At 43.8% G+C, this 12678-nt stretch overlaps 3 non-coding genes across 3 annotated transcripts; all 3 read left to right on the top strand.

The window, feature by feature from the left end:
• Nucleotides 1–336: 336 nt before the first annotated feature.
• Nucleotides 337–409, top strand: TRNAA-AGC (transfer RNA alanine (anticodon AGC)). The gene has a single exon. It is a non-coding gene; the product is annotated as a tRNA-Ala (tRNA).
• An 11312-nt stretch (nucleotides 410–11721) lies between these two features.
• On the top strand, nucleotides 11722–11793 carry TRNAE-UUC (transfer RNA glutamic acid (anticodon UUC)). The gene has a single exon. It is a non-coding gene; the product is annotated as a tRNA-Glu (tRNA).
• A 211-nt stretch (nucleotides 11794–12004) lies between these two features.
• TRNAY-GUA (transfer RNA tyrosine (anticodon GUA)) lies at nucleotides 12005–12090 on the top strand. Its single transcript is given in 2 exon segments — nucleotides 12005–12041; nucleotides 12055–12090. It is a non-coding gene; the product is annotated as a tRNA-Tyr (tRNA).
• Nucleotides 12091–12678: the final 588 nt, after the last annotated feature.

The following is a 12678-nucleotide window of genomic DNA, read 5'->3' as shown; positions in this document are numbered from 1 at the left end:
TGCTTGGAAGGCGACTGCGCTCTCCACCAACTCTGCATACAAAAAGTGCGCAACTGCTTCTCGCATCGCTCTCTGGACAAGTTTGATCTTTTTCAAATTATTGTGTTTTATTTTTTTCTTACAATTTCTTCTCTGTACATGGGGGATGGGTTTTATGACAAATAATGTGTTATCCACACAACAACAAAAAAAAACTCAAAAACATCTGTATGTGATAATTTACAAAATGGCCCGACACCTTCACACAAGTGTAAACCACCAAGAGGCCGTCAAGGAACCAGCAAAGGACCATCAAAGGACCATCAAAGGACCATCAAAGGCCAGTCAGGGCAGCATGGGGGATTAGCTCAGATGGTAGAGCGCTCGCTTAGCATGCGAGAGGTAGCGGGATCGATGCCCGCATCCTCCAAAACTTTGCAGATTTTTAAACACTTTTTTTTTTTTTTTGGTTAAAAAAAGGACCTTCTCTCCCGATGGACCACCCCAAAACTGCCCTGAAACTCTCAAATTTTTTGCTAATGTCGGCCAGAACGGTGATACCTAGACGCTGGAAATCTTCCATCCCACCCACCTTTTCGACCTGGCTCACTTAAGTCTCCCATATATGTAGAATGGAGGAACTCTCTGCTGACTCCAGAAAGCAACACACTAAATTCCACATGATATGGGCCCCTTGGTTAGCTTATATGTCCTCACCTGAGTTTAGGACACAACACCCAGAGGATCGAGATGGGCCTGATGGATGAGTCAACCGGAGAGGAGCGAGTGCCAGGTAACCCATCCATACCTGTTACAATCCTAGTGTCTTCTACCTGTCTTGCCCAGATGTGATCTCAGTATACTCTCTCTCTCTCTCTCTCTCTCTCTCTCTTTCTTTCTTTTCTCTCCTTTCCTCTTCTTTCCTTTTCCCCCTCTTTCCTCCCCCCCCCCCCTTTTTTTTTTTTGCCCTTCCCCAGCTCACCTTCCTACACCATACCTACTGCTCCTCCCCTCCCCTTCCCTTCCTCCCCCTCTGCCCACCCTACTCCCATTTCAAACCTACTTCCCCATTTTCTCTTACACCTCTGACACCAACGAACGTGCTCTTTAGATATGACATTGACTCCCCCAACTCTCTGTCTTCTTCATGGTCAAGCCATAATGCCCTAGGGTGTCTTTCTTATAAGCTTCCCCCATCTAAGGATTAGACTTATTGATGCCCTGGGTTACCTGGGTTCCATGAAATGTCTTTACTGACCTAACCCTATAATGGAGATCGGGGTGTACTGATGTGTTCTTGATTACTGTTTGCGTACAAACACTTTATTACTGTGATTCAGTTTACCATTCATACCATGTTTGTACTTTTGTAGAGTTTGAAAATGTGGAATAAAACATATACTTAAAAAAAATAAAAAAAAAAATAAAAAAGACCATTCTAATAAAATAAACATTTTAACACCCCCTCCCCCTTTCCCATTTTCCAAATTAAAAATTTTAATTGTCCAAAAATTATCACATAATTGATCCTACGCAGGAAGAATAAAAAAAATGCTTTAAAAAAACAAAATCTGCATCATGGAGTGTTTTTTGGCTTTTTTTTACTGGTCCGAAGGTCATTTTAGACAGTGTTTGTTGGTCCTTTATGTGTAAAGAGAATCTCTCATTAACTTGATAAATGTTATAATCCTCCCAGATCACTGCCCCCAACATGATAAACCACCCCTTCCTTTATTTTGTATTATTTTTTAGTTTTCTACCTTGATATTGTTCCGTGTCTCCTTCTCAGTCTCAGTAAGATTCACAGACTGGGAAGGGGCATTCCACAGCACGAGTAACATCATCTGAAGTCAAACAGGGGAGAACTTCCTCCCTCACTCTGCTGCACACAGCCCAGAGCAGTTCAGTGTGAGAGGAGCTGTGATTGGCTAAAGCTGCACACACACCCCTCAGCATTTATTGATTTTGGACTTCTGCCAGGCCAGCAGGAGTCCCAAGTCTATGCAAAAGATGGAGGGAAATGTGATCTGGACAAGTAGGGAGACACCTAGTGGCAGTTTTTTCAAACACAAATAAAACATAGAAAACTTCATTTTTTTAAACAAATTACATTACATAGTAACATAGTTCATAAGGTTGAAAAAAGAGCAGAGTCCATCAAGTTCAACCTATAACCCTAATGAGTCCCTACTGAGTTGATCCAGAGGAAGACAAAAAAAACTCATACTAGAGGTAAAAATTCCTTCCCGACTCCAATTATGGCATCAGAATAAATCCCTGGATCAACGTTCTGTCCCTATAAATCTAATATACATAACCTGTAATGTTCTTACTCTCCAAAAATACATCCAGACCCCTTTTATATTCTTTTACAGAGTTCACCATGACACCTCCTCTGGGAGAGAATTCCACAGTCTCACTGCTCTTACAGTAAAGAACCCCCGTCTGTGCTGGTGTAGAAACCTTCTTTCCTCTAGATGTAGAGGATGCCCCCTTGTTATAGATTCAGTCCTGGGTATAAATAGATCATGGAGAGATCTCTGTACTGTCCTGATATATTATATATATTATTAGGTCACCTCCTTGTTATATATACAGTCCTGGGTATGAATAGATCATGGAGAGATCTCTGTACTGTCCTGATATATTATATATATTATTAGGTCACCTCCTTGTTATATATACAGTCCTGGGTATGAATAGATCATGGAGAGATCTCTGTTTTGTCCCCTGATATATTTATACATAGTTATTAGGTGGCCCCTAAGCCTTCTGACCAGTACTGTACACAGTATTCTATATGTGGTTTGACCAGTCCTGTACACAGTATTCCATGTGTGGTCTGACCAGTACTGTACACAGTATTCTATATGTGGTTTGACCAGTACTGTACACAGTATTCCATGTGTGGTCTGACCAGTACTGTACACAGTATTCCATGTGTGGTCTGACCAGTACTGTACACAGTATTCTATGTGTGGTCTGACCAGTACTGTACACAGTATTCTATGTGTGGTCTGACCAGTACTGTACACAGTGTTCTATGTGTGGTCTGACCAGTACTGTACACAGTATTCTATGTGTGGTCTGAGCAGTACTGTACACAGTATTCTATGTGTGGTCTGACCAGTACTGTACACAGTATTCTATGTGTGGTCTGACCAGTACTGTACACAGTATTCTATGTGTGGTCTGACCAGTACTGTACACAGTATTATATGTGTGGTCTAACCAGTACTGTACACAGTATTCTATGTGTGGTCTGACTAGTGATTTGTACAGCGGTAGAATTATTTCCTTGTCGTGGGCATCTATGCCCCTATTGATGCACCCCATGATTTTATTTGCCTTGGCAGCAACTGCCGAACACTGGTCACTACACCTAAATTTACTGTTAACTAAGACTCCTTAGTCCTTTTCCACTTCAGTCGTCCAAAGTGTTCTCTCATTTAATTCATAATCCCAGCCTGGATTTTTCCTCCCCATGTGCATTACCTTACATTTATCAATGTTGAACCTCATCTGCCACTTCCCAGCCCAAACCTCCAACCTATCCAGATCCATTTGTAGCAGTGCACTGTCCTCTATTGTGTTATCCACTATACACAGTGCACTGTCCTCTATAGTGTTATCTACTATATACAGTGCACTGTCCTCTATTGTGTTATCTACTATACACCGTGCACTGTCTTCTATTGTGTTATCTACTATACACAGTGCACTGTCCTCTATTGTGTTATGTACTATACACAGGGCACTGTCCTCTATAGTGTTTACAGCTTTACAGAGTTTATTATCATCTGCAAAGATTGCTACTTTACTATTCAACCCCTCTACAAGGTCATTAATAAATATATTAAATAAAACAGGACCCAAGACTGACTCCTGTGGTCCCCACTAGTAACAGTCACCCAATCAGAATAAGTACCATTAATAACCACCCTCTGTTTCCTATCACTGAGCCAGTTACTTACCCACTTGCACACATTCTCTCCCAGCCCCATCCTTCTCATTCTATGCACCAACCTTTTATGTGGCACCATATCAAATGCTTTTGAAAAATCCAGATATACGACATCCAGCAATTTCCCCCTGGTCCAGTCTGGAGCTCACCTCCTCATAAAAGCTGATCAGGTGACAGGACCGATCCCTCATAAACCCATGCTGATATGGGGTCATATATTTATTTTTATCAAGATATTCCAAAATAGCATCACTTAGAAAACCCTCAAACAATTTACATACAACGGAGGTAAAACTAACAGGCCTATAATTCCCGGGGTCACCTTTTGTCCCCTTTTTAAATATTGGCACCACATTTTCCAATGGGCCAGTCCTGGGGAACAGTCCCTGTTGCTATTGAGTCACTGAATATAAAAAAAAGGGGTCTTTCTATTACATTACTTCATTCCTTTAGAACACGGGGATGAATGCCATCCGGACCTGGTGAGGCAGGGCTGGGATGGACAGGCGTCCTGTACTTCTTCCTGGGTTAGACAGGCGACCTTTACTTCTTCCCGGGTTAGACAGGCGTCCTGTACTTCTTCCTGGGTTAGACAAGTGACCTGTACTTCTTCCTGGGTTAGACAGGTGACCTGTACTTCTTCCTGGGTTAGACAAGTGACCTGTACTTCTTCCTGGGTTAGACAGGTGACCTGTACAGGGGAGTTTATCTTATCTCTCTGTATTTCACCTGGCATTTCATTTTCCTCAGTGAATACAGTGGAGAAGAATTTGTTTAATATATTTGCTTTTTCCTGATCCCCGTTTATAATTTTTTCTTTATCGTTTTTTAAAGGGCCAACACTTTCATTTTTAATTTTTTTGCTATTTATAGTTAAAGAACATTTTGGGGTTAGTTTTACTCTCTTGGGTAATCAGTCTTTCTGTCTCTATTTTTGCGGCTTTTATCTGTTTTTTTACACATTTAAAATTTTTCTCTATAGCTTTTTAATGTTTCTTCACTGCCGTCCTGTTTTAGTAGTTTAAATGCTTTATTTTTGTCATTTATTGCCCCCTTAACATTTTTATTTATCAATATTGGTTTTCTTTTATTTATGACCCTTTTATTCCCATAAGGTTTATACATCTTACAGTGAAAATTTAAGATATTCTTAAAAGTCTCCCATTTAGTGTCAGTATTCTTGTTTTTGAGGACATTATCCCATTTTATATTGTTAAGGGCTTCTCTGAGTTGATCGAACTTTGCTTTCCTAAAGTTCATTGTTTTTGTGGCCCCTCGAGAGATTCCTTAATTGAAGAACAAGTTATAATGTATTACATTATGATCACTATTTCCTAGGTGTCCTACTTGCACATTAGTTACTTTATCAGGTCTGTTAATATTAAGTCTAGTAGGGCGCCCCCTCTGGTCAGGTCTGTTAATATTAAGTCTAGTAGGGCGCCCCCTCTGGTCAGGTCTGTTAGTTAATATTAAGTCTAGTAGGGCGCCCCCTCTGGTCAGGCCTGTTAATATTAAGTCTAGTAGGGCGCCCCCTCTGGTCAGGTCTGTTAGTTAATATTAAGTCTAGTAGGGCGCCCCCTCTGGTCAGGCCTGTTAATATTAAGTCTAGTAGGGCGCCCCCTCTGGTCAGGTCTGTTGGATAATATTAAGTCTAGTAGGGCGCCCCCTCTGGTCAGGTCTGTTGGATAATATTAAGTCTAGTAGGGCGCCCCCTCTGGTCAGGTCTGTTGGTTAATATTAAGTCTAGTAGGGCGCCCCCTCTGGTCAGGTCTGTTGGTTAATATTACGTCTAGTAGGGCGCCCCCTCTGGTCAGGTCTGTTGGTTAATATTAAGTCTAGTAGGGCGCCCCCTCTGGTCAGGTCTGTTGGTTAATATTAAGTCTAGCAGGGCGCCCCCTTTGGTCGGGTCTGTTGGTTAATATTAAGTCTAGTAGGGTGCCCCCTCTGGTCAGGTCTGTTGGTTAATATTAAGTCTAGTAGGGTGCCCCCTCTGGTCAGATCTGTTGGTTAATATTACTTCTAGTAGGGCGCCCCCTCTGGTCAGGTCTGTTGGTTAATATTACTTCTAGTAGGGCGCCCCCTCTGGTCAGGTCTGTTGGTTAATATTACGTCTAGTAGGGCGCCCCCTCTGGTCAGGTCTGTTGGTTAATATTACTTCTAGTAGGGCGCCCCCTCTGGTCAGGTCTGTTGGTTAATATTACTTCTAGTAGGGCGCCCCCTCTGGTCAGGTCTGTTGGTTAATATTACGTCTAGTAGGGCGCCCCCTCTGGTCGGGCCCTGCACCATTTGGGACTGATAATTGTCTTTATAGTCAGATGTTTCCTTTATGAGATTCACAGGTCTCAGTCTCCAGTTTATATCAGGATAAAGTCTCCATTATTATCCCCTCGTTCTGATGATTATTTCCTCAGTAATTGATCTTCTGTCTCTTCCATTATGTTTGGAGGTTTATAGGTTATAACCCGATCAGGATTTTATTATTATTATCTCCATAATGACTCCACATTATCGTCTCCTCCTATATATCCTCCCGCAGTGCGGCCTTCAGACTGGACTTTACATAAAGACAAACTCCTCCCCCTTTCAGTTTAGTCCGATCCTTCCTGAATAGACTTTAACCCTGTATGTTACCGCCCAGTCACAGGTATCGTTCAACCAAGTCTCTGTTATACCCGAGATGTCATAATCCTCCTCAGACATCAACCGCTCCAGGTCATCAGTTTTATTGGTCAGACGTCTGGTATTAGTCATCATGCAATTCAAGCGTATCCCTATTAATTACCCTAACCCCACCCCCGCTCCTATCCCCCTTAACTATTCTAACCCCTCCCCCGCTCCTATCCCTATTAATTACCCTAACCCCACCCCCGCTCCTATCGCTATTAACTATTCTAACCCCTTCCCCGCTCCTATCCCTATTAACTATTCTAACCCCTCCCTCCGCTCCTATCCCTATTATCTATTCTAACCCCTCCCTCCGCTCCTATCCCTATTATCTATTCTAACCCCTCCCTCCGCTCCTATCCTTATTATCTATTCTAACCCCTCCCTCCGCTCCACCCCCAAGTACATTAATAAGTCCCCCCTCTCTATCTACACTATCTTCCCCCTCTATGTTGTAGGTTCCCTCCTCCCCCAGTCCCTAGTTTAAACACTCCTCCACCCTTCTAGCCATCTTCTCTCCCCATTGAGGTGCAGCCCGTCCCTACGGTAGAGCCGGTATCCGACAGCAAAGTCGGACCAGTTCTCCATGAACCCAAACCCCTCCTTCCTACAGCATCTTCTGAGCCACTTGTTTACCTCCCTGATCTCCCGCTGCCTCTCTGGTGCGGCTCGTGGTACAGGTCCCTGATCTCCCGCTGCCTCTCTGGTGCGGCTCGTGGTACAGGTCCCTGATCTCCCGCTGCCTCTCTGGTGCGGCTCGTGGTACAGGTCCCTGATCTCCCGCTGCCTCTCTGGTGCGGCTCGTGGTACAGGTCCCTGATCTCCCGCTGCCTCTCTGGTGCGGCTCGTGGTACAGGGAATATTTCAGAAAATATTACCTTGGAGGACCTTGCCTTAAGCTTGCGGCCTATGTCCCTGAAATCATTTTTAAGGACACTCCACCTACCTCTTACTTTGTCATTGGTGCCAATATGTACCATGACTGCTGGGTCCTCTCCAGCCCCACCCAGCAACCTGTCAACCCGATCCGCGATGTGCCATCACGCCCCCTCCCATAAACATGATTGGAGGAAGCTTGGCGTGATGTCACGTCCCCAGTCCCGGAGGTTTCCGAAACTGGAAATTCAGCACCTGCATAGAATGCAGGGGCTGCAGGGAGATCGCGGGGGGTCTCAGCAGCGGGCCCCCCGATCAGACATCCAAAGGATAGGGGATAAAATGTTTTTACCCAGAATACCCCTTTAAGTACTCACACAATTCACTCCGCACAGCAGATATCTCTCAGGTTTTCTAACTCTCTTACAAGTTCCTCTTTTCCAAAGCCCAGTCAGACAGAAAGATTTTTTTATTTACCATAAGTTCCGGTATGGACAGGAACAGGGACTTGTAGACAGGATTTTACCAAGGAACATGTGGCCTAGATGTATATATGCGGAGTGCACGCGGCGTGCATACATACATACAATAGTTTTAATGGGGGCAGTCAACTAGCGACATGTTTGGCCCATTTTCTAAATGGAAACAATGGAGACAGAAAATGGGGAAGATGTGTCTCTAGTTACGGCCCGCTGTCCGGACGCTGCAGAATATCATCCCTTTTTGAGAAGTTTACATATATGTAACAAAAAACATGGTATGAAACTCATTTTATTACCTTTGTACATATTCTAATGGGTTCCTCCGCCCCACCTACCCGGAGTCATGCTCCCTAACACAAATAGGACAGCAGGGTGAAGAGAAGCCGGCATGACTCCTACCCAGGGGCTTTTTAAAACATAGTGTATCATAGTGTCCCGGGACCCTCCCACCTGCCCTGCACTTGGGGAGGAGGGGCAAGGTCGGGGCAGCATAAAACATTAGCGGATTCTTTTTAAAATGTCTACAGTCACATCACATCTCGGACTCATATATAAGTAAATCATAACTTCTTCCCTCTGTCTATGCTTCCTAATGGGGAGCTTCTATTAAGATAATTACGGTTCCTCTTTTACCTCGAAAGATAAAGGGCAAAACATTAAAGACAGAGGGTGGAACAGTATTTTTTACTTCTACGACTTCAAGCTACCAAATGAATGGCTCAGACATGGGGGATTAGCTCAAATGGTAGAGCGCTCGCTTAGCATGCGAGAGGTAGCGGGATCGATGCCTGCATCCTCCAGAATGCTTCTTTTTAATTATTGGACTACTTTAACAAAAAGAAGTTAAACTTTTTGAACAAAATTAGTATGTTTAAAATCCTCCTCTTCTGCCACGACATACAAATTTTGTTCAAAAAGTTTTACTTCTTTTTGTTAAAGTTGTCCAATAGTTCAAAAAATCTATATAAATTAATCATTGTGTTGATCACGTAAAGTGCACTGCCTAAAAATCAAGCCCCCTAAAAGTAGCAAAATGGCGGTTTTCTTTATAATCACAAAACATAATTTTTTTTTAATGTTGCGCCATACATTTTGTGGTACAGTGAAAAGTTTTATTGCAAAATACGAACCATGATATCGGTCTGTGGATGAAAATAAGAGCGTTATGGCTTTTAAAGGAGAACTCCAGTCAAAATTCCTGTGGATAGGGGATAAGTAGGTCGGACACCTGTGATTAGATAATTTTGGCTGGAGTTTTCCTAAAAGACAAGGGAAAAAATACCCAGAAAATTAGTTGCATCCTTAAAGGGTTACTCCGCCTCTAGACATCTAATCCACTATTCAAAGGATAGGGGATAAGATGTCTGATCGCGGGAGTCCCACTGCTGGGGCCCCCGCGATCTCCCTGCTGCAACCGGTGTTCGTTTAGAGAGTCGGGTACTGCGTCGGAGGCTCGTGATGTCATGGCCACGCCCCCTCATGATGTCACGGCCACAACTCCTCAATGCAAGTCACGCCCCCTCTCATAGACTTGCATTGTGGGGTTGTGGCTGTGACATCATGAGGGGGCGTGGCCATGACATCACAAGCTTCTGGCCCTGCATCGCCAGTCATCCGGCATGGAATGAAGTTTGCTCCGTGCACCGGATGCATGGTGATCCGCCGCTGGGGACCCCCTGTGATCAAGGATAAGATGTCTAGGGGTAGAGTACCCCTTTAAGGGATTAACATTTTCTTTTTTTTCTTTTTTTCTACTCTTGATCACTTTTATCTGTGTGAAAAACATCATACCGAAAGAAGGGAAAAAGTACCAAACGCTCCAAAAAAGTATTTTCCACTAAAATGAAAACGGCTGACGAAGTGGCGAAAGCTAAAGCACCAAAATGCCGGAAGAAAGTGGTGATGGTTGTTTGGTCACCTTTTGTGACTTTTTTCAAGGTTCAAAAAAATAAAACGTCAGAAATAAGTTGTGTGGAAATGTGGCCTAAATGTGTCCTAGGTCTACTCGGTGGGGTCTAGGACTTTGATGCACTGCTCCTTTTTAAAGGGGCACTCCAGCATTTTAAAACATCTCCCCTATCCACAGCCCCCCCCCCCTGCGAACTCCATAATGGCGCCTCCTGAATCTCCTGTGTATGGAGAAGGGCCTATGAGTGCTCCAGGGATACAAGAGTATGGCACTTGGCTGCTCTGGCGCTCTCATCCACCCCGCTCTATACCCAGGGAGATGTGGGTGCCATTATCAAAATTGCAGGGGGTCCCAGAAGTCAGACCCCCCCCCCCCCTCCATGATCAGACACCTACAAGAGGGACAAGATGGTAATGTGACCTAATCGGATCTCATTGAGAGGTAGCAGAATTAGGCACGGTCCCATTGTCCCATTTAATTGACGCACAGACGAAGACATTGACGCGTTTCAGGAGTAATATCTCTCTTCATCAGATTACAGTCAAATACTCTCGAAACGCGTCATTGTCGTGTTCTTTGTGTCAATAAACTTGACTGATGAATTACCTTAGGGGTCAATGGGACAGTGCTTCACTTTGTACATATTCTAATGGGTTCCAGGATTGGATACCAGTCGGGGCTCCTCGTGGTCAGCAGACTACTCCTATGCCATCTTTAGGGGTGATATGTTACATCAGGTGGGAGTCCACTTGTCCCTGGGGATCTCACCTGGGTGGGTCCATACTCTGCTTCACGCGATTACACAAGGCGATGTCCTCCTTTTTTTTCTCTTTTTTACCCTGATTCTAGCTCTTGTTGAAGGGGTTCTCCACCATAACGTGACTTTTGTACTTAACTGCCAGACAGTAATGGACATGCTTAAGAAGGATCTGTGCTTGTCTTGGAGCAAAATGGCTATGTTGTGAGATTGCCATAACACTGTGGCTATCCTTTTATGAACTAGCTAGTTTCTCCCTCCAACTACAAGTCCCAGGATCCCTTGTTTGTAAGTGTGAGGTCACTTTCCTCCCTCCCACACATCAACCACCCCACCCATTGAAGCACACCTGAGCTGCCTTCCATTCTGTGCTGTAAAGACCAGCATGGTGCCTTCAGAAAGGGACCTTCAGAGTCCAGCCTTCACTGCTGAGTACATCCTAAAAGGCGGGGGCAGAGCATTCAGCAGGTAGACTCAGGCCCCCATTCTGGAGATCCGTTATCTGGGGCCCCTCCTGAAATCAATTATTATCCCTTAAGCAAGTTTTTAACACTGGAGTAACCCTTTAAGAGACCAATCTGTGATGTGCTAACCCCCCCCCCAAAAAAATTCCCTGAGTGGGCTAAAACCACTAGCCCACCTTGGCCTCAAACAAAAATTTCGTCCCTGGGTGGGCTTGAACCACCAACCTTTCGGCTAACAGCCGAACGCGCTAACCGATTGCGCCACAGAGACTGCACATATGCTTTCATTTTCTGAAAGCTTTTTTTACCATAACTTTTTGATAAATAAAATAAAAAATTAGAAGATAAAAAAACAAACAAATGGTGTACTTCCTCGTAGTATCATACACTATGGGCATCTATAATTCAGCTCTGTATGGTATTGCTATATATATATACACTATAGACCAGTAGTCACCAAACTTTGGACCTCCAGATTGTGCAAAACTACAACTCCCAGCATGCCCGGACAGCCAACGGCTGTCCGGGCATGCTGGGAGTTGCAGTTTTGCGCCCCCTGGAGGTCCCCAGTTTGGACACTACTGCTATTGACTGTACAGAGTAGTTATTTGAATGAGACATTGTCCTCCCATATGGTCTAGCGGTTAGGATTCCTGGTTTTCACCCAGGCGGCCCGGGTTCGACTCCCGGTATGGGAAGCTTAGTTTTTATTTTTTATTATTGTTATTTATATTTAACAATAATATGATATAATATTTTTTATTGTTATTTCAGACTTGGTATAAAATGTCGTACAATATAAATATTTAATTCTTGTTATTCTTTGGGATTTCGATGATCTTACCTGCTCACAGTGATACGTGGAAATTTGGAGTTTACCAGTGAGTTAACAACAGGTTAATGCCCAAGCCTTCGATAGCTCAGATGGTAGAGCGGAGGACTGTAGAGGAGAGACAGAAATCCTTAGGTCACTGGTTCGATTCCGGTTCGAAGGACATTTTTATGATCTTTTTTTTTAAATATATTAAGACCATATAATCTTCCGTTATTTTTTATACAAAATTAATATTTAGAAAATAATTTTTTCAGAAAAAACGTTTTTTCAGAATAAGTTTTATCAGAACACAAGCAATAACCCCCCCCCCCCCCCCCCATGCTTAGTGATTTGGAGCTTCTATTAGGGTGATTACGGTTCCTCGTTTACCTCAGCAGATAAAGGGGGAAATTATCTAGATAGAATTTCTGCTTCCTCTTAGCTGAGCCTGAGCTAAAGGGTTAAAAGGTCAGGGAAAGGGGGAGGGGCTGTGAATGTATGTGGTCAATAGAAATCTTTGAGCCACAAAGAACCCCCCCCCCCCCCCCCCCCACCTAAAAAAGAACAAAAAAAGTATACTAATGCACACTGGCCCCCATTTACTATTGCAAAGCCGACATGTTTTGTCATGTTGTGCGCCAGAAATTGCGACAGAATCGATAAAAACCCGACCAACTCTCCATTTTACTAAGGGGCGTGGCCGTTGGGACATGGTCCCCGAAAAGGGGTGTGTCCCCGACATTCTCACAAAAAAAGAACATATTTACTA

This window comes from Hyla sarda, chromosome 3 (assembly GCF_029499605.1).
Source record: "Hyla sarda isolate aHylSar1 chromosome 3, aHylSar1.hap1, whole genome shotgun sequence".
In the NCBI taxonomy this organism is placed as follows: Eukaryota; Metazoa; Chordata; class Amphibia; order Anura; family Hylidae; genus Hyla; species Hyla sarda.
This window is presented reverse-complemented; position numbering and strand designations above follow the sequence as displayed.